General features: G+C 38.3%; 1 protein-coding gene across 1 annotated transcript in view; it reads left to right on the forward strand.

Moving 5' to 3' along the window:
- The window catches only part of ULK4 (unc-51 like kinase 4), a 449,508-nt gene that overhangs the window by 292,091 nt on the left and 132,641 nt on the right, over positions 1-24,776 (forward strand). The gene's annotated exons all lie outside the window — the stretch shown is intronic.

The following is a 24,776-nucleotide window of genomic DNA, read 5'->3' on the forward strand; positions in this document are numbered from 1 at the left end:
TTTAGCCTGTGTCCACGTGATACTCATGCACTCACATTGCTGAGATAACTGTGCCAATTTAAAAAAATACGTCGTGGGCCACGAAAATTTTTTTTTCATTTTCTGATTTCCTCCTCTTAAGAACAGAGCAGAATTTTTAATCTTTAAATAGTAATAGACTTGGGCTTGTCTGTTCTGTTTCTTGCCTGCTGTCTTCATGGCCAGTAGCATGAATTGTAAGTAATGGTTTACAGTGATTATGGTTGATGGTCATGAAGCCCAGAGGTACTAAATAGTCTGTTGGCAAGTCAAACTCAAGAGATCGGGCGTCTTATTCTGTACTAAGCAGCTGCTCTAAGGAGTCACTCCTCCATTTAATAAGGATACCCCTCTTTCCAGTTAGCCACTGCTTCTACGTCTACGGGACATTCTCACTGGATATAACACAAATGCCTCAGATTCACTCGTAAGTGAATCTTATAGTAAGTCCTAACTCTTATTAAATGGTGCCTAAATGGCTTGTTTCTGTCTGTCTCTCACTCTATAGACTGTAAGCCCTAACAAAACAGGAGCTGCTTATTTGCTTCTTAGAAAAAGGATTCAATTAATTCTTGTATAGGAAAGGAAGCAGAATGCCAACAAATATAATATATGTCCTGCCTTTCCTCAGTGTCAGTGAGAATAGACCAAGTGTGATAAGACATAGATTCAAGTGCAGATTTATCAGTTTATCTGTACCCTCACTGTCCTGCCCTGGTCAAGCCAGCCCCTGCTTGAGGGGGTAGTGTGGATGGCTCACCAGCTCTCTTGATTTAAAATGGCATCATCTTGGCTTCTCTCTGGAATTTGGCCTCTTCTTGGCAGGAGTTGCCCTGACCGTCACTGGGCAGCCTGTATTCCTGAAACAACTCACACCCTACCTTTAATTGACAGGAGAGGATACGAAAGGGGCAGATAGCATTGCCCGGGGACTTCCGTGTTTCTGGAAAACTACAAGTATAGTAGCCACAATATCTAACAACCAGCCCTAGGGTCCCAGCAGCAATGGTGACCATAAAAGTCACTGAGCAGTCAAAATAGAAACCACAGCATTGTTACCTTTTCAGAAGGCACAGTCCCCAGAACTCTGACGTTCAGTGTTTGAATTTGGATAGGTGTTAGGAAGGAGAGGTCCCAAGACTGCAGGTCTGTTTCCCTTCCATGACTTACACCTTTGTCTAGAAGTGGTTATAATATAGCAGTATGCTTTTTTAAAAAAAGATTGCTTTCAAAAGGCCCTTCTGTCTTTGGAAAAAAATTATAATTGATGTATAATATTGTTAGTTTCAGGTGTACAGTAGAGCAATTTGATATTTTCATACATTACAAATGATCACCACAATAAATCTAGTCATATCTGTCACCATACAGAGTTATTAAACATTACTGACCATGTTCCCTGTGCTGTACATTACATCTCTGTGACTTCTTTATTTTATAGCTAAACATGTGTACCTCTTAATGCCCTTCACCTCTTTCGCCCAAATACCCGCCCACCTCCCTTTTGGTAACCACCAGTTTGTTCTCTGTATCTGTGATTCTGTTTCTGTTTTGTTATAGTCATTCATTTGCTTTATTTTTTAGATTCCACATGTAAGTGATAACATACAGTATTTGTTTTTCTTTGCTGATTTATTTCACTAAGCATAATACCCTTCAGGTCCATCCATGTTGTTGGAAATGGCAAGATTTCTTTCTTTCTTTCTTTTTTTTTTTTTTTTAATGACTGAGTAAAGTCCGTTGTATTTATGCACCACATCGTCTTTATCCAATCATCTATAAGTGGACATTTAGGTTGCTTTCATATCTTGGCTATTGTAAATAATGCTGCATTGAACATTAGAGGTACATACTGTCTTTTTGAATTAGTGTTTGTTTTTTTTCAGATAAATATCCAGAAGTAGAATTCTGGATGGTATGGTAGTTCTATTTTTAGTATTTTGAGGAACTTCCATACTGTTTTTCACAGTGGCTGCACCAATTTACATTCCCACCAGCAGTGTACAAGGGTCCCTTTTCTCTCCATTCTCATTGACACTTGTTTTTTTCTGGTCTTTTTGATAATAGCCATTTTGACAAGTGTGAGGTAATACTTCATTGCTGTTTTGACTGGCATTTCCATGACGGTTCATGATTTTAAGCATCTTTTTATGTGTCTGTGGGCCATCTGCGTGTCTTGGAAAAATGTCTGTTTGGGTCCTCTGCCTATTTTTTAATCATACTGCTTTTTTTTTTTTTTAATATTGAGTTGTAAAATTTCTTTGAAAGTTTTGGATATCAAGCCCTTGTTGGAAATATTATTTTTAAATATCTTCTACCACATAGTAGGTTGCCTTTTCATCTTGATGATGGTTTCCTTTGCTGTGCAAAAGCTTTTTAGTTTGATATAGTTCCATTTGTCTGTTTTTGGTTTTGTTGCCCTGCCTGAGGAGACACATCTTAAAAAAGATTGCTAAGACTGATGTCAGAGAGCATACTGCCTATATTTTCTTCTAGGAGTTTTATGGTCTCAGGTCTTACATTTAAGCTTTTAATCTATTTTGAGATTGTATATGGTGTAAGAAGGTGGTCCAGTTTCATTCTTTTGCATGTAGCCATCCTGTTTTCCTAGCACCGTTTAACAAAGAGATTACCTTTTCCCCATTGTATATTCTTGCCTTCTTTGTTGTAGATTAATTGACCATAGTGTGAGTTTATTTCAGGGCGTTCTATTCTGGTCAGTTGATCTCTGTGTCTGTTTTTGTGTAAGTATCATACTGTTTTGATTACCATAGAAGTAAAGTCCAAAGTTTAGTAGAAGGAAGGGAATAATAAAGATCAGAGTGGAAATCAAATAGAGATGAAAAAGTAAAAGAAGAGATCAATGAAACCAAGAGCTTATTCTTTAAAAATATGAACAGAATTGTCAAACCTTTAGCCAGACTCATCAAGAAAAAATGAGAGCCCAAATAAATAAAATCAGAAATGTCTAAGTATCTCCCACATTGTTAAATATGCATAGATAATATAGAGAACATTTGCTGTGTTGGTCCTGACCTGTGCCCATCACCTCCCCCCGGTTGTGTGTGTCTGTCTGCTTGACTGTTTTCCTTCCTCCCTCCCTCCCTCCCTCCCTTCCTTCCTTCCTTCCTTCCTTCCTTCCTTCCTTCCTTCCTTCCTTCCTTCCTTCCTTCCTTTCTTCCTTCCTCTCTTCCTCATTACTCGTTTTTAAACTAGGTTGCTTTGGGAAGAAAACTAAAATTTCTCTCAAGTCTTAAAAAAAAAGACTTTAATATTTTGATAACAAATTTTAAAGGTCATGGAACAATCATAATTTCCCCATTCATTAAGATCATTTTGCTTAATTTAAGTTTCTGTGGTCATTTTTATGGTCCCATATTACCATGCAAAGCCAGGACTTCCTGTATATAGTTTAGGATACATGCCTGTAGCGGTTAATGCTGTGTAGTAGAAATACATGTGATTTATATTCTCTTTATATCATTGGTATATTTAGGATTTTGTAGATTGCACATTTGTTACTATTATAATCATAGAAGATTTTAAGTCTCCATTTCTACTTACATAATCCATTTTTCACTCAGCAAAAACAGTTTATAATGTTGAATTTCTACTTTATCTGTCCTGTCTCAGCTTCATAATACCCTCTGAAAAATCGATGGCATCCTTTTCCATCAGCCAACAGCTGGTCTACTTTAGACTTTTTTCTAGTCTTGCTGTTAAGTCTTCTCTCCACTGCTGATCTCCTCTCATGCCCTCCAGATAACTTTTCTTTTAGTAAAGTGTCTAGCAGCTCTTCTTGGCTGTGTATTTGAAGCCTCCTCGGACAGAAATTCTTGAATTACAGAGATCCAGCAAATACTCTGCAGATAGTAATATACAGAATCCTCAATATACCTTCATAAGCATCTTGCATAGGTGAAGGAACAGCCACTGGGTATGCAAACATGCAAATTTATCATACAATACAATATGGAAAATTTTGTGACATGTGTCTATATTCCATGGGACCCTCTGGAGGGAATGACTACATGATTTGGGCCAAGGATGAAGAGCAGTTTGAATTTTTTTTTCAGTTTTTTTAATTGTGGTGAAATAAACATAATGTGAAATTTACCACCTTAACCGTTTTTAAGTGTTGGTTCAGTAACATTAAATATATTTATAGTGTTGTGTAGTTATCACTACTGTCTCTGTAATTCTTTTCATCTTGTGAAACTGAAACTCTGTATCCATTAAACAGGAACCATCAGTTCCCCTCTCCCCTCAACTCCTGTCAACCACCATTCTGTTTTGTGTCTCTGTGATTTTGACTATTCTAAGTACCTCATATACGTGGAGTCATATAGTACTTGTCATTTTATGACAGCTTATTTTGTTAACAAAATGTCCTCAAGGTTCATCCGTATTGTAGCATATGTCAGAATTTCATCCCTTCTTAAGGCTGAATAACAATTCATTGTATGTTTATACCACATTTTGCTTATCCATTCATCTGTTGATGGACACTAGGGTTGGCTTTCCAGTTTTAGCTATTGTGAATAATGCTGCTATTAATATGGGTGTACAGATATCTCTTTGAGACTCTGCTTTCAATTTTTGACTATATATCCAGAAATGGAATTGCTAGATTCTGTAATAATTTCTATTTTGAAAGAAGCACTACACTGTTTTCCATAGCGACCGTACCATTTTACATTCCTCCCAGTAGTGTTTAAGTGTTCTAATGCCTTCACATCCTTACCAAAACATATATTCTGTTTTTTAATGGTACCCATCCCAATGGATATGAGGTGGTATCTCATTGTAGTGTTAATGTGCGTTTCCTTGATTATTAGTGATACTGAGCATCTTTTTCTGTGCTTATTGGTTTTTAGGATATCTTGTTTGAAGAAATGTCTATTCAAGTCCTTTATCCATTTTTCAATTAGGTTGTTTGGTTTTTTCGTTGTTGAGTATTATGAACTCTGTATATTCTGAATATGCATTCATTATAAAATATATGATATGAAAATATTTTCTACCATTCTGTTAATGCCTCTTTACTCTGTTGATAATTGTCTTTTGATACATAATTTAAAAAAATTTTTCCATGAAGTCTAGTTTGCCTAACTTTTCATTTGTTGCCTGTGCCTTTGGTGTCATATCCAAGAAATCTTTGCCAAATCCAGGGTCATGAAACTTCACTCTTTGTTTCTTCTAAGAATTTTACAGTCTCAGGTATTACATTTAGGTCTTTGATTCACTTTGAGTTAATTTCTGTGGTAATTTTTGTGTATGGTGTTAGGTAAGGGTCCAGTTTCATTCTTTTGAATGTAGATATCCACTTTTCCCACAACCATTTGTTGAAAAGACTGTTCTTTCCTCATTGGATGGTCTTGTCAAAAATTGTTTGACTATATAAGTGGGGGTTTATTTTTGGGATCTCTGTTCTGTTGGCCTGTGTGTCGGTGTTTATGCCATTACCACACTGATTTGATCGTTGGAGAGTAAGTTTTAAAATCAGGAAGTCCAGCTGTGTTGTCCTTTTTCAATATTGTTTTGGCTATTTGGAGTCACTTGAAATGACTTATGAATTTTTGGATGGGGTCTTCTATTTCTGCAAAAAAGGTCATTGGGATTTTGATAAAGATTGCATTGATTCTGTAGGTTGCTTTGGGTAGTATTGTTGTGTATTATATTGATTTTTCATATGCTGAACCACCCTTGCATTCTAGAAATAAAGCCCAGTTGTTCATGGTGTTGCATACTTTTAATATGCTACCGAGTTTGGTTTGCCAACATTTTGTTGAGGATTTTTGCATCAGTGGTTATCAGGGATATTGATCTATAGTTTTCTTTTCTTGTAGTGTCTTTGTGTTTGGAATCAGGATAATGCTGGCCTGATAGAGCAAGTTAGGTGTTTCCTTCCCTTCAGTTTTTGGGAAAAGTTTGAGAAGGATTAGTTCTTTTTAAAAAGTGTTTGACAGAGTTCATCAAATTCAGGGCTTTTCTTTATCAGAAGGTTTTTGATTACTGATTCAGTCTCCTTGCTAGTTAGAGTTCCATTTACATTTTCTGCTTCTTCAGGATTTAGTCTTGATAGATTTTGTGTTTCTGGGAATTCTTCCAGCAGGCCTTTTTGATAGAGATTATTTAGTTTGTTCTCAAATGTACTTGAAATACAAAGAACCTTATTATAGAAAAAACAAAGTTGGAGGGTTAACTCTATCTGATGTCAAGATATACTATGAAGTTGCTCTAATCAAAATAGTGAGGTATTGATAGAAAAATACTTCTGAGGTTCACGAATGTTTTCATTATCTTGATTGCTGTACATTATAGATATATGCAGGTTTCTTGCATGTCACTTATGCTTCAAGAAAACTGTTAAAAATTAATCCTTTTGAGGTTGGTTCATTTCTCCCTGAATGAATTCGCCTGGTCATTGTGTTTAGCAGTTCCCTTTCTGCATTTTAGGTTTCTTTCCTAGTAAGTCTCATCAAAAGTGGAAGTTATTTGTGTCTTGTGATGCTGCTGTTTCTTTTCTCTGCACCGACCCCCCCCCCCCCCCTCCAGTCATAACTACAGTTACCTTGACTCTGCCCTGGGTCCCCAAGTTTCCATCTCATGGTGATACTGGATTTATCGCCAATCTGCACACTGAGCCTGCAGGGGTATTGACACAGGTTCTGTTGCTGTTGTTTTCAGTAGTAGAGCAGCTTTGTTTATTAGCCGGAGTCCCAATACTGGAACAGCATCTTCAGCTTCATTTAGTGCAGAGAACCCCACCTTTATTTCACACTTGGTGCCTGACTTGTGTCCTTGTTCCACATGGGGTGGTGGCCCCAGTTATACCAAAGATCCCATTTCCTGGTTGCTATTTCTAACAGCTTTTGAACCTCAAGCTTCTGTGTGTTTGTTTCATTTCTGGTCCATAAAAAGGTTATCTGTATCTTTAAAATTCTTTCTTCTTTTAGTTATCATGGAGTTGGTGGTGCAGATTTTGAAGTCACACCCTATCTTGACTGGAAGTCATGTGTGTGTTTAGTTCCCAGCCTTTTACCAGCAGTTTGAAAGTGCCTGGCCATCACAAGTGCTCAATAAATAATTGTGAGGTGCATGAATAAGATGTAGCAAGTGCCAAAACCTAGTTACAAAACAAGATTGTGATATGAGCTGATTTATGCCATGCTGTATATCTGCGTATATAAAGGACACAAAAATAATTGAGGGCAGAGTGATTGATACCAAGGACTTAATAGGGTATTTTGTGACAATTTTTTATTAAAATTTTGATTTAGGGTGTGAGTTGTAAAACTGAAAGATTTAGTGTAATGAGGTGAGACAGGGATGCTCCGGGGAGGGCAAAGGACGAGTGACATTCAGCCTCAGCCTCAGCCTCAGCAACATTGTCCACTCAAGAGTGGCCAGAAGCTGGCCTCAGAGGCAGCTCTCACCCTGCATCAGTGGGGACCAAGGGATCTTTTTTTTTTTTGGTATGGAATCTTTGTTTTGTTATTTATTTTACTGTCATGTTTTTTTTTTAACATTTTTTATTGATTTATAATCATTTTACAATGTTGTGTCAAATTCCAGTGTTCAGCACAATTTTTCAGTTATTCATGGACATATACACACTCATTGTCACATTTTTTTCTCTGTGAGTTATGATAACATTTTGTGTATATTTCCCTGTGCTATACAGTGTAGTCTATTCTACAATTTTGAAATCCCAGTCTATCCCTTCCCGCCCTCCACCCCCCTGGTAACCACAAGTCTGTATTCTCTGTCTGTGAGTCTATTTCTGTCCTTTATTTACGCTTTGTTTTTGTTTGTTTGTTTGTTTTTGTTTTTTAGATTCCACATATGAGCGATCTCATATGGTATTTTTCTTTCTCTTTCTGGCTTACTTCACTTAGAATGACATTCTCCAGGAGCATCCATGTTGCTGCAAATGGCATTATGTTGTCGGTTTTTATGGCTGAGTAGTATTCCATTGTATAAATATACCACGTCTTCTTTATCCAGTCACCTGTTGATGGACATTTAGGCTGTTTCCATGTTTTGGCTATTGTAAATAGTGCTGCTATGAACATTGGGGTGCAGGTGTCATCCTGAAGTAGGGTTCCTTCTGGATATATGCCCAGGAGTGGGATTCCTGGGTCATATGGTAAGTCTATTCCTAGTCTTTTGAGGAATCTCCACACTGTTTTCCATAGTGGCTGCACCAAACTGCATTCCCACCAGCAGTGTAGGAGGGTTCCCCTTTCTCCACAGCCTCTCCAGCATTTGTCATTTGTGGATTTTTGAATGACGGCCATTCTGACTGGTGTGAGGTGATACCTCATTGTAGTTTTGATTTGCATTTCTCTGATAATTAGTGATATTGAGCATTTTTTCATGTGCCTTTTGATCATTTGTATGTCTTCCTTGGAGAATTGCTTGTTTAGGTCTTCTGCCCATTTTTGGATTGGGTTGTTTATTTTTTTCTTATTGAGTCGTATGAGCTGCTTATATATTCTGGAGATCAAGCCTTTGTCGGTTTCACTTGCAAAAATTTTCTCCCATTCCGTAGGTTTTCTTCTTGTTTTACTTCTGGTCTCCTTTGCTGTGCAGAAGCTTGTAAGTTTCATTAGGTCCCATTTGTTTATTCTTGCTTTTATTTCTTCTAGGAGAAAATTTTTGAGATGTATGTCAGATAATGTTTTGCCTATGTTTTCCTCTAGGAGGTTTATTGTATCTTGTCTTATGTTTAAGTCTTTAATCCATTTTGAGTTGATTTTTGTATATGGTGTAAGGGAGTGTTCTAGCTTCATGGTTTTACATGCTGCTGTCCAGTTTTCCCAACACCATTTGCTGAAGAGACTGTCTTTATTCCAATGTATATTCTTGCCTCCTTTGTCAAAGATGAGTTGACCAAAAGTTTGTGGGTTCATTTCTGGGCTCTCTATTCTGTTCCATTGGTCTATATGTCTGTTTTGGTACCAATACCATGCTGTCTTGATGACTGTAGCTCTATAGTATTGTCTGAAGTCTGGGAGAGTTATTCCTCCAGCCTCTTTCTTTCTCTTCAGTAACGCTTTGGCAATTCTAGGTCTTTTGTGGTTCCATATAAATTTTATTATGATTTGTTCTAGTTCTGTGAAATATGTCCTGGGTAATTGGATAGGGATTGCATTAAATCTGTAGATTGCCTTGGGCAGTGTGACCATTTTAACAATATTGATTCTTCCAATCCAAGAGCATGGAATATCTTTCCATTTTTTAAAGTCTTCTTTAATTTCCTTCATCAGTGGTTTATAGTTTTCTGTGTATAATTCTTTCACCTCCTTGGTTAGATTTATTCCCAGATATTTTATTACTTTGGGTGCTATTTTAAAGGGGATTGTTTCTTTACTTTCTTCTTCTGTTGATTTATCGTTAGTGTAAAGAAATGCAACTGATTTTTGAACGTTAATCTTGTAACCTGCTACCTTGCTGAATTCTTCAATCAGCTCTGGTAGTTTTTGTGTGGACCTTTTAGGGTTTTCTGTATATAGTAACATGTCATCGGCATATAGTGACACTTTTACCTCTTCTTTTCCAATTTGGATCCCTTTTATTTCTCTCTCTTGACTGATTACTGTGGCTAGGACTTCGAAGACTATGTTGAATAGGAGTGGTGATAGTGGGCATTGTTGTCTTGTCCCAGATTTTAGTGGGAAACTTTTGAGTTTTTCACCGTTGAGTACTATGCTGGCTGTAGGTTTGTCATATATAGCTTTTATGATGTTGAGATATGTTCCCTCTCTACCCGCTTTGGTGAGAGTTTTTATCATAAGTGGGTGTTGAATTTTATCAAATGCTTTTTCTGCATCTATTGAGCTGATCGTGTGGTTTTTGTCCTTTCTCTTGTTGATGTGATGTATTACGTTGATTGATTTGCATATGTTGAGCCACCCTTGTGTCCCTGGGATGAACCCCACCTGATCATGATGTATCATCTTTTTTATGTGCTGTTGGATTCTGTTTGCTAATATTTTGGTGAGGATTTTTGCATCTATGTTCATCAGTGATATTGGCCAATAATTCTCTTTTTTGGTAGGGTCTTTGCCTGGTTTTGGTATTCATTGTGGTTTTGATTTGCATTTCTCTAATAGTGATATTGAGCATCTTTTCATGTGCTTGTTAGACATCTGTATGTTGTCTTTGGAAAAATGTCTGTTTGGGTATTTTGCCCATTTTTAATTCTTTTTATACTGAATTGTATGAGCTATTTATATATTTTGGATGTTAATCCATTTTCAGTCATATCATTTGCAAATATTTTCTACCATTCCATAGATTGTCTTTTCATTTTGTCAGTGGTTTCCTTTGCAGAGCAAAACCTTTTCAGTTTAATTAGATCCCGTTTGTTTATTTTTGCTTTTATTTCTATTGCTGTAGGAGATGGATCCAAAAAAATACTGCTATGATTTATATCAAACAGTGTTCTGACTATGTTTTCTCCTGGGAGTTTTATGGTTTCCAGTCTTAACATTTAGGTCTATAATCCATTTTGAGTTTATTTTTGTTTGTGGTGTGAGAAAAGGTTATAATTTCATTCTTTTACATATAGCTGTCAGTTTTCCCACCAACACTTATTGAAGAGATTGTCTTTTCCCCATTGTATATTCTTGCTTCCTTTGTTGTGGATTAATTAACCATAGGTATGTGGGTTTATTTCTGGGCTCTCTGTTCTATTCCGTTGATCTGTGTGTCTGTTTTTGTGCCATCCAATGCTGTTTTGACTACTGAGGTTTTGTTGTGTAGTCTGAAGTCAGGGAGGGTGATACCTCCAGCTTTGTTCTTTTTTTTCAAGATTGCTTTGGCAATTTGGGATCTTTTGTGGTTCCATATGAATTTTAGGATTAGTTGTTCTAGTTCTGTTAAAAATGTCATGGGTATTCGATGGGGATTGCATTATATATATAGATTGCTTTGGGTAGTATGGCAGTTTTAACTATTAGTTCTTCCAATCCGTGAACACTGAATATCTTTCCATTTCTTTGTATTATCTTCAGTTTCCTTCATCAGTGTTTTATAGTTTTTAGACTATAAGTCTTTGACCTCCGTGGTTAAGTTTATTCCTAGGTATTCTAAATTTTTTGATACGGTTTTAAACAGGATTTTTTTTTTTTTCGCTTTTGCTTTCTGGTAGTTCATTATTAGTGTATAGAAAGGCAACAGATTTCTGTGTAATAATCTTGTATCTTGAAACTTTAGTGAATTCATTTATTCTAATAGTTTTTTTGATGGAAACTTTAGTAGGGTTTTCTATATATAATGTCATGTCTACTGCAAATAGTGACAGTTTTACTTCTTCCCTACTAGTTTGGATGCCTTTTATTTCTTGTGTGATTGCTGTGGCTAGGACTTCCAATGCTATGTTAAATAGAAGTGGTAAGAATGGGCATCTTTGTCTTGTTCCTGAATTTAGTGGAAAGGCTTTCAACTTTTTACCACTGAATATGTTAGTTGTGGGCATGTCATAAATGGCTTTTATTATGTGGAGATATGTTCCATCTGTACCCACTTTGATGAGAGTTTTTATTATGAATGGATGTTAAATTTTGTCGAATGCTTTTTTATCTGTTGAAACAGTTGTGTGACTTTTATCCTTTCTTTTGTTAACATGGTGCATCACACTAATTGGTTTGCAAATGTTGAACCATCCTTGCACCCCTGGAATAAATCCCACTTGATCATGGTGTCTGATTTTTTATTTTAACCTATTGGATTTTGGATTTGATTTGCTAATATTTTATTTGAGATATTTGCATCTATATTCATCAAAGTTATTGGTCTATAAACTGTCTTTGGTTTTGATGTCAAGGCAATGGTGGCCTTATGAAATGAATTTGGGAGTGTTCTGTACTCTTAAATTTTTTGGAATAATTTGAGGAGGATAGATATTGTGTCTTCTTAATATGTTTAGTAGAATTCCCCAGTGAAGCTGTCTGGTCCTGGACTTTTGTTTGCTGAGAATTTGTTACTACAAATTTGTTATTACAAAGTTATACTAGTAGTGATTGGTTTGTTCAGATTGTCCGTTTCTTCATGATTCAGGATTGTCAGGTTGTATGTTTTTAGAAATTTGTCTGTTCTAGGTTGTCCATTTGTTGGCATATAACAGTAGTATCCTCTTAAGATTTTTTTGTATCTCTGTGGTATCAGTTGTTATTTTTCTTGTTTCTTGAGGAAGGCCTGTACTGCTATAAATTTCCTTCTTAGAACTGCTTTTGCTGCATCCCATAGATTTTATAAAGTTGCATATTTTTGTCTCAAGGTATTTTCTGATTTCCTCTTTATTTTTTTCTTTAGCCCATTTTTTTTGGTAGCATGTTATTTACTCTCCACATGTTTATACTTTCCCCGTTTTTCTTTCTGTAATACCCTTGTGGTTGGGGAAAATGCTTGATATAATTCTGTCTTCTTAAATTTTTTGAGACTTATTTTGTGCCCTATCATGTGATCTATACTGGAATATGTTTACATGTGCACTTAAAAAGAATGTGTAATCACTTATACCTTCTTCTGTATCACTTCTAGTGTTTTTTACTTAAGTTACTTAATTCTTCAGTTGTGATTGGGTCTTTTTTACATTTTCTAATTCTTTGTTAAAATTCTTAGATTGTTCATCTATTCTTTTCCTTAATCCTGTTAACATTTTTATTGCCAGCACTTTGAATTTTTATCTGGTAAATTGTTTGTTTCATTATTTATTTTTTCAGGTGTTTTCTTTTGCTCTTTCAGTTGAGATCAATTTCTCTGCCTTTTCGTTTTGCTTAACTTATTCTGTCTCTATGAATTTAGGTGAAACATTTATGACTTGCCATCTTGATGTGTTGTCCTTATGTGGGAGTGTCTGTGTGCAGACCGTGTGTGACCACTGCCTTTCATGGAGGTCTGGATTTGACATGCAATGCAAGTCAAGTAACTTAAGTAAAGTTATTTCCTCAAGGTGCGCTGGCAGCTGTCTTCTTGGTAGAGGGCAGAGCTGGAGATGGAGGGGCTAGACTTGATGCCAGGTGTGAGGTGGGACATCCCCTCTGCTCAGTGGCCATCACCGCTCTGTCAAAGGTAGGGTCTCATTGCAAGTTGCTGGAGCAGAAGCCTGATGATCAGGCCCAGGCTGGCTCTTTTCCCTTTAAGTGTGTGCCTTCCTTGCTCCTAGCACTGCGACCCTTGCCCCAGAATGGGGCAGTGCTGAAGCAAGGGGTCCCATGGGGACTCTTGGCTTATGTTGGCCACAGACAGAGGTCCAGTCTGTCACTGCCTGTGGAAGCACCAGTAATTGTTTCTCTTTCTGCTCAGAGGCAGCCTCGGGTCCAATTCCCCTTTGTGCCTAACGGCCAGTCATTTTCCCCGTCTCTGCCACCCCCACTCTATTGTGGAGCTGTGCTGTGGGGCAGGTGGGGTCCACATGAACCCTTTACATATATCTGGGTATGGTGGACCAGCCACTGTCAGAGTTCTGGGCTGCCTCTGAGTTTCTGCTCAAGTATATGCCAACAATGCTGCTGCTGCCCCATTCAGACACCACCCTGGGGTGATTTGCCTCTGTGTCCCTCGGCTGAGCTTTTTCCTGGTCATGGCAGCCCTAGATCCAGTTCTGAGCTGCAGCATGGATTAACCGGGGCTGGAGTGTCTGCTCCACTAGGTCTTGAAAGCGTTCTGAAGTGGCCGTGGGAAAACTGACATCCTCTAGTCAGTCCGGTCTGCACTCTCCACACTGTCTCCAAGGCAACTGGATTTCAGGCTTCCCGTGGTCCTCCTGTCTGTCTCAGTGGCCTTCCAACCAGTCAGGGGAGCTCCTCTGCCCTGTGTAGGACCCTAGTACTCGGGGCATCCAGTCTGTGGCTCAGACCACTCACTCCCCAGGCCTGGAGCAAGTTTCCACCCCTGTCATCTCCCTCTTCTGAGTTTCCTCCCAATAGCGCAGGTACCAACCTGATCACATTTCTTCCCTTCTTACCCAGTTATGTCTGGACCTTTTTCATAGCCTTGGTTGTACAAGAGTCTTTTTGCCAGTTTCCAGTTAGTTTTCAGTAAAAATTGTTCCTCATGTAGATGTGTCTTTGTATTTTAAGTGGAGGTACTGGGCATTGAACACCAGGACCTTTTGCATGCTAAGCATGCACTCTGCCACCAAGCTGTACCTGCCCCCATCCCCCGTTGATGTATTTTTGAAGTGTTTGTAGGGGAAGGTGAATTCCACATCCTTCTAGTCTGTCATCTTGATCAGTCTCCCACTGTTTTTTTTTTTTTTTAACATTTTTTATTGATTTATAATCATTTTACAATGTTGTGTCAAATTCCAGTGTTCAGCACAATTTTTCAGTTATTCATGGACATATACACACTCATTGTCACATTTTTTTCTCTGTGAGTTATGATAACATTTTGTGTATATTTCCCTGTGCTATACAGTGTAGTCTATTCTACAATTTTGAAATCCCAGTCTATCCCTTCCCGCCCTCCACCCCCCTGGTAACCACAAGTCTGTATTCTCTGTCTGTGAGTCTATTTCTGTCCTTTATTTACGCTTTGTTTTTGTTTGTTTGTTTGTTTTTGTTTTTTAGATTCCACATATGAGCGATCTCATATGGTATTTTTCTTTCTCTTTCTGGCTTACTTCACTTAGAATGACATTCTCCAGGAGCATCCATGTTGCTGCAAATGGCATTATGTTGTCGGTTTTTATGGCTGAGTAGTATTCCATTGTATAAATATACCACGTCTTCTTTATCCAGTCACCTGTTGATGGACATTTAGGCTGTTTCCATGTTTTGGCTATTGTAAATAGTGCTGCTATGAACATTGGGGTGCAGGTGTCATCCTGAAGTAGGGTTCCTTCTGGATATATGCCCAGGAGTGGGATTCCTGGGTCATATGGTAAGTCTATTCCTAGTCTTTTGAGGAATCTCCACACTGTTTTCCATAGTGGCTGCACCAAACTGCATTCCCACCAGCAGTGTAGGAGGGTTCCCCTTTCTCCACAGCCTCTCCAGCATTTGTCATTTGTGGATTTTTGAATGACGGCCATTCTGACTGGTGTGAGGTGATACCTCATTGTAGTTTTGATTTGCATTTCTCTGATAATTAGTGATATTGAGCATTTTTTCATGTGCCTTTTGATCATTTGTATGTCTTCCTTGGAGAATTGCTTGTTTAGGTCTTCTGCCCATTTTTGGATTGGGTTGTTTATTTTTTTCTTATTGAGTCGTATGAGCTGCTTATATATTCTGGAGATCAAGCCTTTGTCGGTTTCACTTGCAAAAATTTTCTCCCATTCCGTAGGTTTTCTTCTTGTTTTACTTCTGGTTTCCTTTGCTGTGCAGAAGCTTGTAAGTTTCATTAGGTCCCATTTGTTTATTCTTGCTTTTATTTCTTCTAGGAGAAAATTTTTGAGATGTATGTCAGATAATGTTTTGCCTATGTTTTCCTCTAGGAGGTTTATTGTATCTTGTCTTATGTTTAAGTCTTTAATCCATTTTGAGTTGATTTTTGTATATGGTGTAAGGGAGTGTTCTAGCTTCATGGTTTTACATGCTGCTGTCCAGTTTTCCCAACACCATTTGCTGAAGAGACTGTCTTTATTCCAATGTATATTCTTGCCTCCTTTGTCAAAGATGAGTTGACCAAAAGTTTGTGGGTTCATTTCTGGGCTCTCTATTCTGTTCCATTGGTCTATATGTCTGTTTTGGTACCAATACCATGCTGTCTTGATGACTGTAGCTCTATAGTATTGTCTGAAGTCTGGGAGAGTTATTCCTCCAGCCTCTTTCTTTCTCTTCAGTAACGCTTTGGCAATTCTAGGTCTTTTGTGGTTCCATATAAATTTTATTATGATTTGTTCTAGTTCTGTGAAATATGTCCTGGGTAATTGGATAGGGATTGCATTAAATCTGTAGATTGCCTTGGGCAGTGTGACCATTTTAACAATATTGATTCTTCCAATCCAAGAGCATGGAATATCTTTCCATTTTTTAAAGTCTTCTTTAATTTCCTTCATCAGTGGTTTATAGTTTTCTGTGTATAATTCTTTCACCTCCTTGGTTAGATTTATTCCCAGATATTTTATTACTTTGGGTGCTATTTTAAAGGGGATTGTTTCTTTACTTTCTTCTTCTGTTGATTTATCGTTAGCGTAAAGAAATGCAACTGATTTTTGAATGTTAATTTTGTAACCTGCTACCTTGCTGAATTCTTCAATCAGCTCTAGTAGCTTTTGTGTGGACCTTTTAGGGTTTTCTATATATAGTAACATGTCATCAGCATATAATGACACTTTTACCTCTTCTTTTCCAATTTGGATCCCTTTTATTTCTTTCTCTTGCCTGACTGTTGTGGCTAGGACTTCCCAGGACTATGTTGAATAGGAGTGGTGATAGTGGGCATCGTTGTCTTGTCCCAGATTTTAGTGGGAAGCTTTTGAGTTTTTCACCGTTGAGTACTATGCTGGCTGTAGGTTTGTCATGTATAGCTTTTATTATGTTGAGATATGTTCCCTCTATACCCACTTTGGCGAGAGTTTTTATCATAAATGGGTGTTGAATTTTATCAAATGCTTTTTCTGCATCTATTGAGCTGATCATGTGGTTTTTGTCCTTTCTCTTGTTGATGTGATGTATTACGCTGATGGATTTGCGTATGTTGAACCAGCCTTGTGTCCCTGGGATGAACCCCACTTGGTCATGATGTATAATCTTTTTTATGTGTTGTTGGATTCTATTTGCTAAAATTTTGGTGAGGATTTTGGCGTCTATGTTCATCAGTGATATTGGCCTATAATTCTCTTTTTTTGTAGTGTCTTTGCCTGGTTTTGGTATCAGGGTGATGGTGGCTTCATAGAATGAGTTTGGGAGTATTCCCTCCTTTTCAATCGTCTGGAAGAGTTTGAGAAGGACTGGTATGAGTTCTTCTTTGTATGTTTGGTAGAATTCCCCGGTGAAGCCGTCCGGTCCTGGACTTTTATTTGTAGGGAGGTTTTTAATTGCTATTTCTATTTCCTTTCTAGTGATCGGATTGTTCAAGTGTTCAGATTCTTCTTGATTCAGTTTTGGTGGACAGTATGTTTCCAGAAACTTGTCCATCTCCTCTAGGTTATCCAGTTTGGTTCCATATAGTTTTTCATAATATTCTCGTTTGATATTCTGTATTTCTATTTTGTTTGTTGTAATTTCTCCATTTTCCTTTCTTATTTTGCTAATTTGTGCTCTCTCTTTTTTCTTCTTTGTGAGTTTTGCCAGAGGTTTGTCGATTTTATTTACTTTTTCAAAAAACCAGCTTTTGGTTTGGTTGATTTTTTTCTATGGTCTTGTTAATCTCTATTGTATTTAATTCCTCTCTGATCTTTATTATTTCCTTCCTTCTGCTGCTTCTTGGGGCTTTTTGTTCTTCTTTTTCTAATTCATTCAGGTGGTGGGTTAAATTGTTTATTTGAGATTGTTCTTCTTTTTTGAGGAAGGCCTGTATCGCTATAAACTTCCCTCTTAGCACTGCCTTTGCTGTGTCCCATAGGTTTTGAGTGGTTGTGCTTTCATTATCATTTGTCTCAAGGTATTTTTTAATTTCAGCTTTGATTTCCTCATTGATCCATTGTTTTTTCAATAACATTGTTTAATCTCCATGCTTTCCTTTTTTTCTCCTTTGTTTCTCTGTTGTTGATTTCCAGTTTCATGGCATTGTGGTCAGTAAAGATGCTTGAGATAATTTCTATCTTCTTAAAATTGTTGAGGTTTCTTTTGTGCCCAAGTACATGATCGATCCTGGAAAATGTTCCATGTGCACTTGAAAAGAATGTATATCCTACTTTTTGGGGGTGTAATGCTCTGAAAATATCCACCAAATCTAGTTTTTCTATTGTAGTATTTAATTTCTCTGTTGCCTTGTTTATTTTCTGTCTGGAAGATCTGTCTAGTGATGCTAATGCAGTGTTAAAATCTCCAACTGTGATTGTATTCCCATCAATATCCCCCTTTATCTCTGTTAGTAATTCTTGTATGTACTTAGGTGCTCCTATATTGGGTGCATATATATTAACGAGTGTAATATCCTCATCTTGTATCGCTCCTTTAATCATTATAAAATGTCCTTCTTTATCTTTCTTTATGGCCTTTGTTTTAAAGTCTATTTTGTCTGAAATCAGTACTGCAACACCTGCTTTTTTGGCTTTTCCATTTGCATGGAATATCCTTTTCCATCCTTTCACTCTCAATCTATATGTGTCCTTCTCCCTAAAGTGGGTCTCTTGTATGCAGCATATTGAAGGTTCTAGCTTTATTATCCAGTCTGCCACTCTGTGTCTTTTGACTGGAGCATTTAGTCCATTAACATTTACAGTAATTAATGATAGATGTGTGTGTATTGCCATTTTGAACTTATCTTTGCAGTTGAATTGATATATCCTCTTTGTTCCTTTCTTCTTCCTTTTGTGGTTTGGTAATTTTCCTTTGTATTATCATGGATTTTATTTAATTTTTGTGACTCCTTTGTAAATTTTTGGCTTGTGGTTACCCCTTTTTGTAAATCTGTCAACCCATTACTATAACTGTTTTTATTAAACTGATAGTAACATGATCTCAAACCCATCCTACTGTTAAAAAAATTTAAAAAAGAAAGAAAAAAATATTCTATATTTCCCTGCCTCCCTCTCCCACTCTCAGTGATTTGTATGTCTTCTTTTATAATTTCATGTTTACTTTATTTGTAATTCATGAGTTATCACCTTTCCAGTTGTGTGTTTCTCATTTCTGTAGCATCCTGCTGCTTTTCTATTTAGAATAGCCCTTTCAATATTTCTTTTAGCATGGGTTTAGTGTTGCTAAACTCCTGCAGCTTTTTTTTTGTCTGTGAAACTCTTTATTTCTCCTTCTATCCTCAAGGATAGCCTTGCTGGATAAAGGATCCTAGGCTGCATCTTTTTTTTCATTCAGGGCTTTGACTATATCTTGCCACTCCCTTCTGGCCTGTAGTGTTTGTGTAGAGAAATCAGCTGAGAGCCTTATGGGGGTTCCCTTGCAACTTACTCTTTGCTTTTCTCTTGCTGCCTTTAGAATCATTTCTTTATCCTTGACTCTGGCCATCTTGATTATGATATGTCTTGGTGTGGGTCTATTTGGGTTCTTCCTGTTTGGGACCCTCTGAGCTTCCTGTACTTGGATATCTGATTCCTTCTTTAAGTTTGGGAAGTTTTCAGTCATGATTTCTTCAAAAACCTTTTCAATCCCCTTTGATCTTTCTTCTCCTTCTGGGACCCCTATTATGCGAAGATTGGGATGCTTTATATTATCCCGTAGGTCCCTTATGCTATTTTCATTATTTTTTATTTGCTTCTCTTGTAGTTCTTCTGAATGGGTGCTTTCTATTGCCCTGTCTTCTAGATCACTAATTCGTTCCTCTGCATTATCTAGTCGGCTTTGCACAGCTATTAGATCATTCCTCATCTCTGTCAATGAGTTTACCCATTCTACTTGGCTCTTCTTTATAGCTTCAATTTCATTTTTGACACATTTTGTATCTCTAAACACTATCTCTTTTAATTCCTTCAGCAATTCGATCACTCCTTTTTTGAAATCTTGATCTAGTAGGCTATTGATGTCTATTTCGTTGATCTTTCTTTCAGGGGATTTCTCTTGTTCTTTTAATTGGGAAAGGTTTTTCTGCTTCTTCATCTTGCTCATACCTCTTTGGCACTGTGGTTTATGGAGTATCAGTTGTTTATTTTGGTCCTTAAGGATTTTATCTATCTGATGCCTATTTAGGAATAGAACTTAGGAAAAAAAGAAAAAAAATAAGAGAGAGAGAGAGAAAGAATTTTAAAAGAAGGGAGAAATAGGGTTTGGAAACAGTGTATAATGAATAATAGAAGAGTGAGTTGAAGCAGAGTATTAATCGGGTTGAGACGTCCTTTTAAAACCTTTACAAAAAAGGGGGGGGGGGGATGAATAGATGTTTGAAACCTGTGTCTAATCAATAGCAGGACATCAAAACCCAAGAGAAATAGAAATGAGTTAAGAAGTAAAGATTAAGAGAGTAATAGAAAATAGAACAGGTAAAAACAGATTTAAAAAAAAAAGGGGGGGGGGCTGGGTTTGTCGGTGTTCTCCTGGAGTCTGTGTGCTTTTAATGTGAAGTCTTTCTGTCTTCGTCCTGTTTTGGAAGCTCAGCTTGCTGTTTTCAGAGGCCCTCCGTTGGCACCCTCTTCTGTGCTGCTCCCAGCACCTGTCGGCAAGCAGATCGCGCCTCCTCCTAACACTGGGTCAGGTGCAGCTCTCTGCTGTGGGCGGGCGGGTCGCTGCCCCTCCGGATGCCGCAGTCAGATGTTGCAGACTGGCCAGGTAGGAGGGCGGGTCGTGCCCCCTCCCAGCACCTCGGTCAGGGGCTGTGTTCCTGCCCGAAAGGCGGGGGAGGGGGGGCCGCTCTCCCTCTACCTGCGCCGCTGGTAGTTCCGCTCTCTGTGCGGCTGCGTGCTCTGCCCTGGTCGGCGCTCCGCGGGTGGGCTCGGGGAAGACTGAGGGACAGCCCTGTCCCTGCTCCGAGCCAAAACCCAGCTCCTTGTTTGTCTTTGTGGGGCAAGTTCTCTGAGGGACCAGGATGGAAGGATCCTGTCTGCCCCGGGCTGCAGGCCAGTCTCAGTCTGGCCTTTGAGGCTGCTAAGCCCTTCGATGGGGATGCAGGTTTCGCCCCCGCCCCCGCCTGAGTGCTCAGCGCGGAGGATATGGCGGCTGTGCCTGAGCCCCGCCTCTCTTCCCCCGAAAACTTTCCGCGGGTTTTCAGAGATGGGGGTGTGCACCCTTCCCCCGAGAGCACATCAACCTTGCTGTTTTATGGAGGGCCCAGGTTGTTCTGCCCTGTGCACCCACAGCCACGGCGCGCAGCCCCTTGCGTTCCCCCGGGGCTGCCTCCGTGCAGCCGCCCCCGTCCTCCGCCCGGCTTGTGCAGCCTGGCCCTGCCCGCGGCTGCCGGCCCGCGTCTCAGGCTGGGTGTCGGGGGGACGCTCTGCGCCCGTTTAACTTAGTTCTGTTAGTCAAGGGCTGCTCTGTACAGATCCGAACGTCGGAGGCTCCCCGTCCGTCCCGCTGGTCTCTCAGTTGGAGAGGGGAGACCCAGCGAGCGAGCGCCAGTCCTCCTTTGCCGCTCCCTCCCCGCGGGACCGCGCTGCTTTGCCTTTTGTTCTTTCTTTTTTCCTTTTCTCCTACCAGATTTTTGGCGTCTTTATCTTTTGAAGAGGGCGATGTTCTGTCGGAGTTCCGCAGGTGCTCTGGTTGGCTGAGTGGGTCTGTAGATGTGGGTCTTGGTGTATTTGTGGGAGAGGGTGACCTGCGAGCGTCCTTGTACTCCGCCATCTTCTCCGTCCCAAGGGATCTTCTTGTTCTACTCAGTGTGCAGTATGTAAGGCATGGAAGCAAAGTAAGACAGCAGCTTAGTGCCAGCTCTTCACACTCTAGGGATACCTGACATTCTGTCCATCACATGGAGAGCTGTATCTGGAGTATCATTTTAGCCTCAAAAACTTAAACATTCTTCCTAATACACCTTATCATTTTTAGTAAACAGTGAATTTTGTTTTTCTAAATTTAGGATTTGAAATTTCAGAGTCAGTTCTGATAGGTAACTTCAAGCTTGGGTGATTCAGAAGCACATATCTCTCCGACACTCTCTGCCAGTGGCCAGCACAGGAGGAACACTTCATAACTATTTATTAGCTCTGCAAGTCTTCAGTTTCTCACAGTAGCTGCTACCCACAGAATTCATTCTTTAATTCTGTCTGTAAAGGTCAATGTACTGTTCTGTTGAGTGGAGACTAAGAACAATTTGTTTGGATTTCCTGGGGCAATAAATTGTGCTGTAATAGTCTATATTTTGGTCCTCCCAAATAAGCAGCTAGATGTGTCTCAGCAGAACATAAAATATTAGGTTGAATTTTAAAACGTTCTTTTGTTTTCCATCTCAGTAAGTTCAATGTCTTGGCACCTGTACTCCATCCATGAGATGATAAGAATAGTAATTTCTTTTAGAAAAAAGCAGATGGAATCTTTTGGATCTATATCAGTTGTGATGATTGCTAATTAAATTTTTGATGCCTTTTTTGGGTAGACATGTTACTGGCTGCAGCCCCTGTGTCTGCTCTCTAATATTGAAGAGTGTGCCCCACCCCAGCCCCCTTCTCAAGCCGGCCATTTTGGGCAGATGGCCCCTAACATGTCGTTATTCAGTGACCCAGTACAGCCAGTTGACACAATGTGTAAAGGCACCTTTTCCATCCAGTTTGTTTGAAAGATTCGCCAGGGAGTTAACCAGGGACTTGCCTGTAAGTCAGTAGTTGTATTCCAAAAAGTAATTGTATTCATATTTAGTTTGAAAGTATGATTTATTCTCTCACAGAATTTTATTTGGCAGCTTTAGACTTATTTTAGGCCGTATCTATGTGATGTGGTGAAACAGAATCATCAACCTTGAATGATTTGAACTCATTAGCATGGTTCTTAGAAATTGGTGTATCGTTGCTGTGGATTGTAAGCCTATGTGTGTACCTTCTGATAGGTATTTTAATTTTCATTTTGCTTGTATTTCCTATGGTCGTTAGTAGTTAGGTTTCCATAGTTTCTGTCTGTCCTTGGAATTAAGCCATCTTCAGGAACAGTAGTGTGACATTACTAAAAACTTGTCATGTAGAATTCATTTCCTGTGATCATCCTGCCATTAAGAGCATGCCCATTGGACTACACACTTTCAAATGCAGTGGACAGACACTTATTTTACAGAGAAGTAAATTTAACTATAAATGGTTTGGTTAAGCTTTTCCTGTCTTACTTTTTAAGGGTTAAGTTTTCAACTCATAACTGCTTTTGTAATTATGGTTTAGCAAATAATTAAAGATACACTTGAGGCAAAAACAGGAAACTCAAATTTCATGTAAATGAAACCTCAAAGGTGTTTGGAGTGTGCAGGCCAAGATAATTACAAAATCCATCATGCAGAAACACTGCGAATACAAAAAATTCAGTGTGTAACCCAATGATCAGTTTCTCTTAATTTATCACTGAGAGAAAAATAAATTGAATATTTACGAACTAACCTCCTTTTCCCTGTACTAGTTATCGTTTAAAAATCAGTTCAGAACACTTGGAGCATTAACACTGGCAAAATAATAAAGTACCAAAATACAAAATAATAATAAAATAAAGTAATATTTTTTATGTTGGGACCTCACATACATGGTGACACAAAGTGCAGATAAAAAATGAGTTGGTAATCCTGATAAATGGGCAAAACAACTCCATTCTGACTTTTATTTTTGTTTTTTAAGTTTACGGTGAAATGTTGTTTCTGGGTGTGTGTGGGGTTGTCTCTGGAAGAGGTTAGCATTTGAATCAGTAGGCTCATTAAAGCATATCACCCTCACCAACATGAGTGGTCATCATTCAATTGTTTGAGAACCTAAAGAGAACAAAGAGGCAGAGCAAAGGCAAATTTTCTCCATGCTTGATCTTAACATCCATCTTCTGCCATCATACATTGGAACTCGTGGGTCTTGGGTCTTTAGACTCAGACCAGGATTTACAGCATTGGCTCTCCTGGTCTTCAGGCCTTTGGGTATGGATAAGAAGTGTGCCATCAGCTTTCCTGGGCTTCTAGCTTGCAGATGGCACATCATGGAACTTCTCAGTCTGCTTAATCATTGGGCCAGTCCTTCATAATAAATCTCTTTCTGCATAATTATGTATCTCCTCTTGGCTCTTTCTCTGGAGAATCCTATTTAATATACTAAGTGAAAGGGTTGTAAATTTTAAAGTTTGATATGTGTTGCCAAATTGCCCTACCTAAAAGATAGGGTACCAGTTTTCATTCTCACTGAAAGAGAGACTGTTTCCCCACAGCCTTGCTGATACTGAGTTTTATGGCATTGTAACAGTTTTGCTTTTCTTGTACGTGAAATTTTGTATGTCTTTGACATTTTCTATTTATTTCATTGTGAATGTAATTTAGCATCTCTTGTGGGTTGGCTAACCATATCTTTTTCTATGAATTACTTTAGTGAAATCTTAGCTCATTTTTTTTCCTGTTTAGTATACTTTTTAGTGATTTGTAAGAATTCTTTGTATATTAAGAAGTTTATAATTTTGTCATAACAAATCCACTTTTTTATTTTCTCCCTGTATTTCTAATTTTTATAGATACTTTTGCTATAAAGGTGGTTTTCACTGAGTAGTCAAATTTACCAGTGTTTTCCTCTATGTCTTTTGAATTTTATATTGTGTTTTAAAAGGTCTTCCCATTCCAGGGTTATAAATATATTCACCCATATTTTCTTCTAGTACTTTCGTGTTTGTTTGTTTGTTTGGTTTTTACATTTAGGTGTTTGATTTAGTCAGGGTGATTTTGTTGTAGGAAGTAGGGTGGACATCTATGTGGTGGTGTATTTATAAAAGATTTCAAGCGTCAGGTACTCTTAAGATTTTGTTTTGTATCCTTTGCCATATAATTATTAGATAAGTGGGAGCAGCACCCACATATCTGATGAAAATACCATTTCTTTGAGTACAATTGGTTATTTATTCTTTGTGCCATAATCATTAAATAATTGAGAGTAGTTTGTGTCCTAAGAGATAGTAGGAAAGCATATCCTATGAGAATATCTCTTTGACTTAATTTGATGTCTTCCTCATAAAACTAGACAAAAAGAAATGAAACTATAGTGATTCTTTTATTGCACAAAAAAGGAGGTGAGTCGTAGCCTCCAAGTGGGA

The sequence above is a fragment of the Camelus dromedarius genome, chromosome 17, assembly GCF_036321535.1.
Source record: "Camelus dromedarius isolate mCamDro1 chromosome 17, mCamDro1.pat, whole genome shotgun sequence".
Taxonomy (NCBI): domain Eukaryota; kingdom Metazoa; phylum Chordata; class Mammalia; order Artiodactyla; family Camelidae; genus Camelus; species Camelus dromedarius.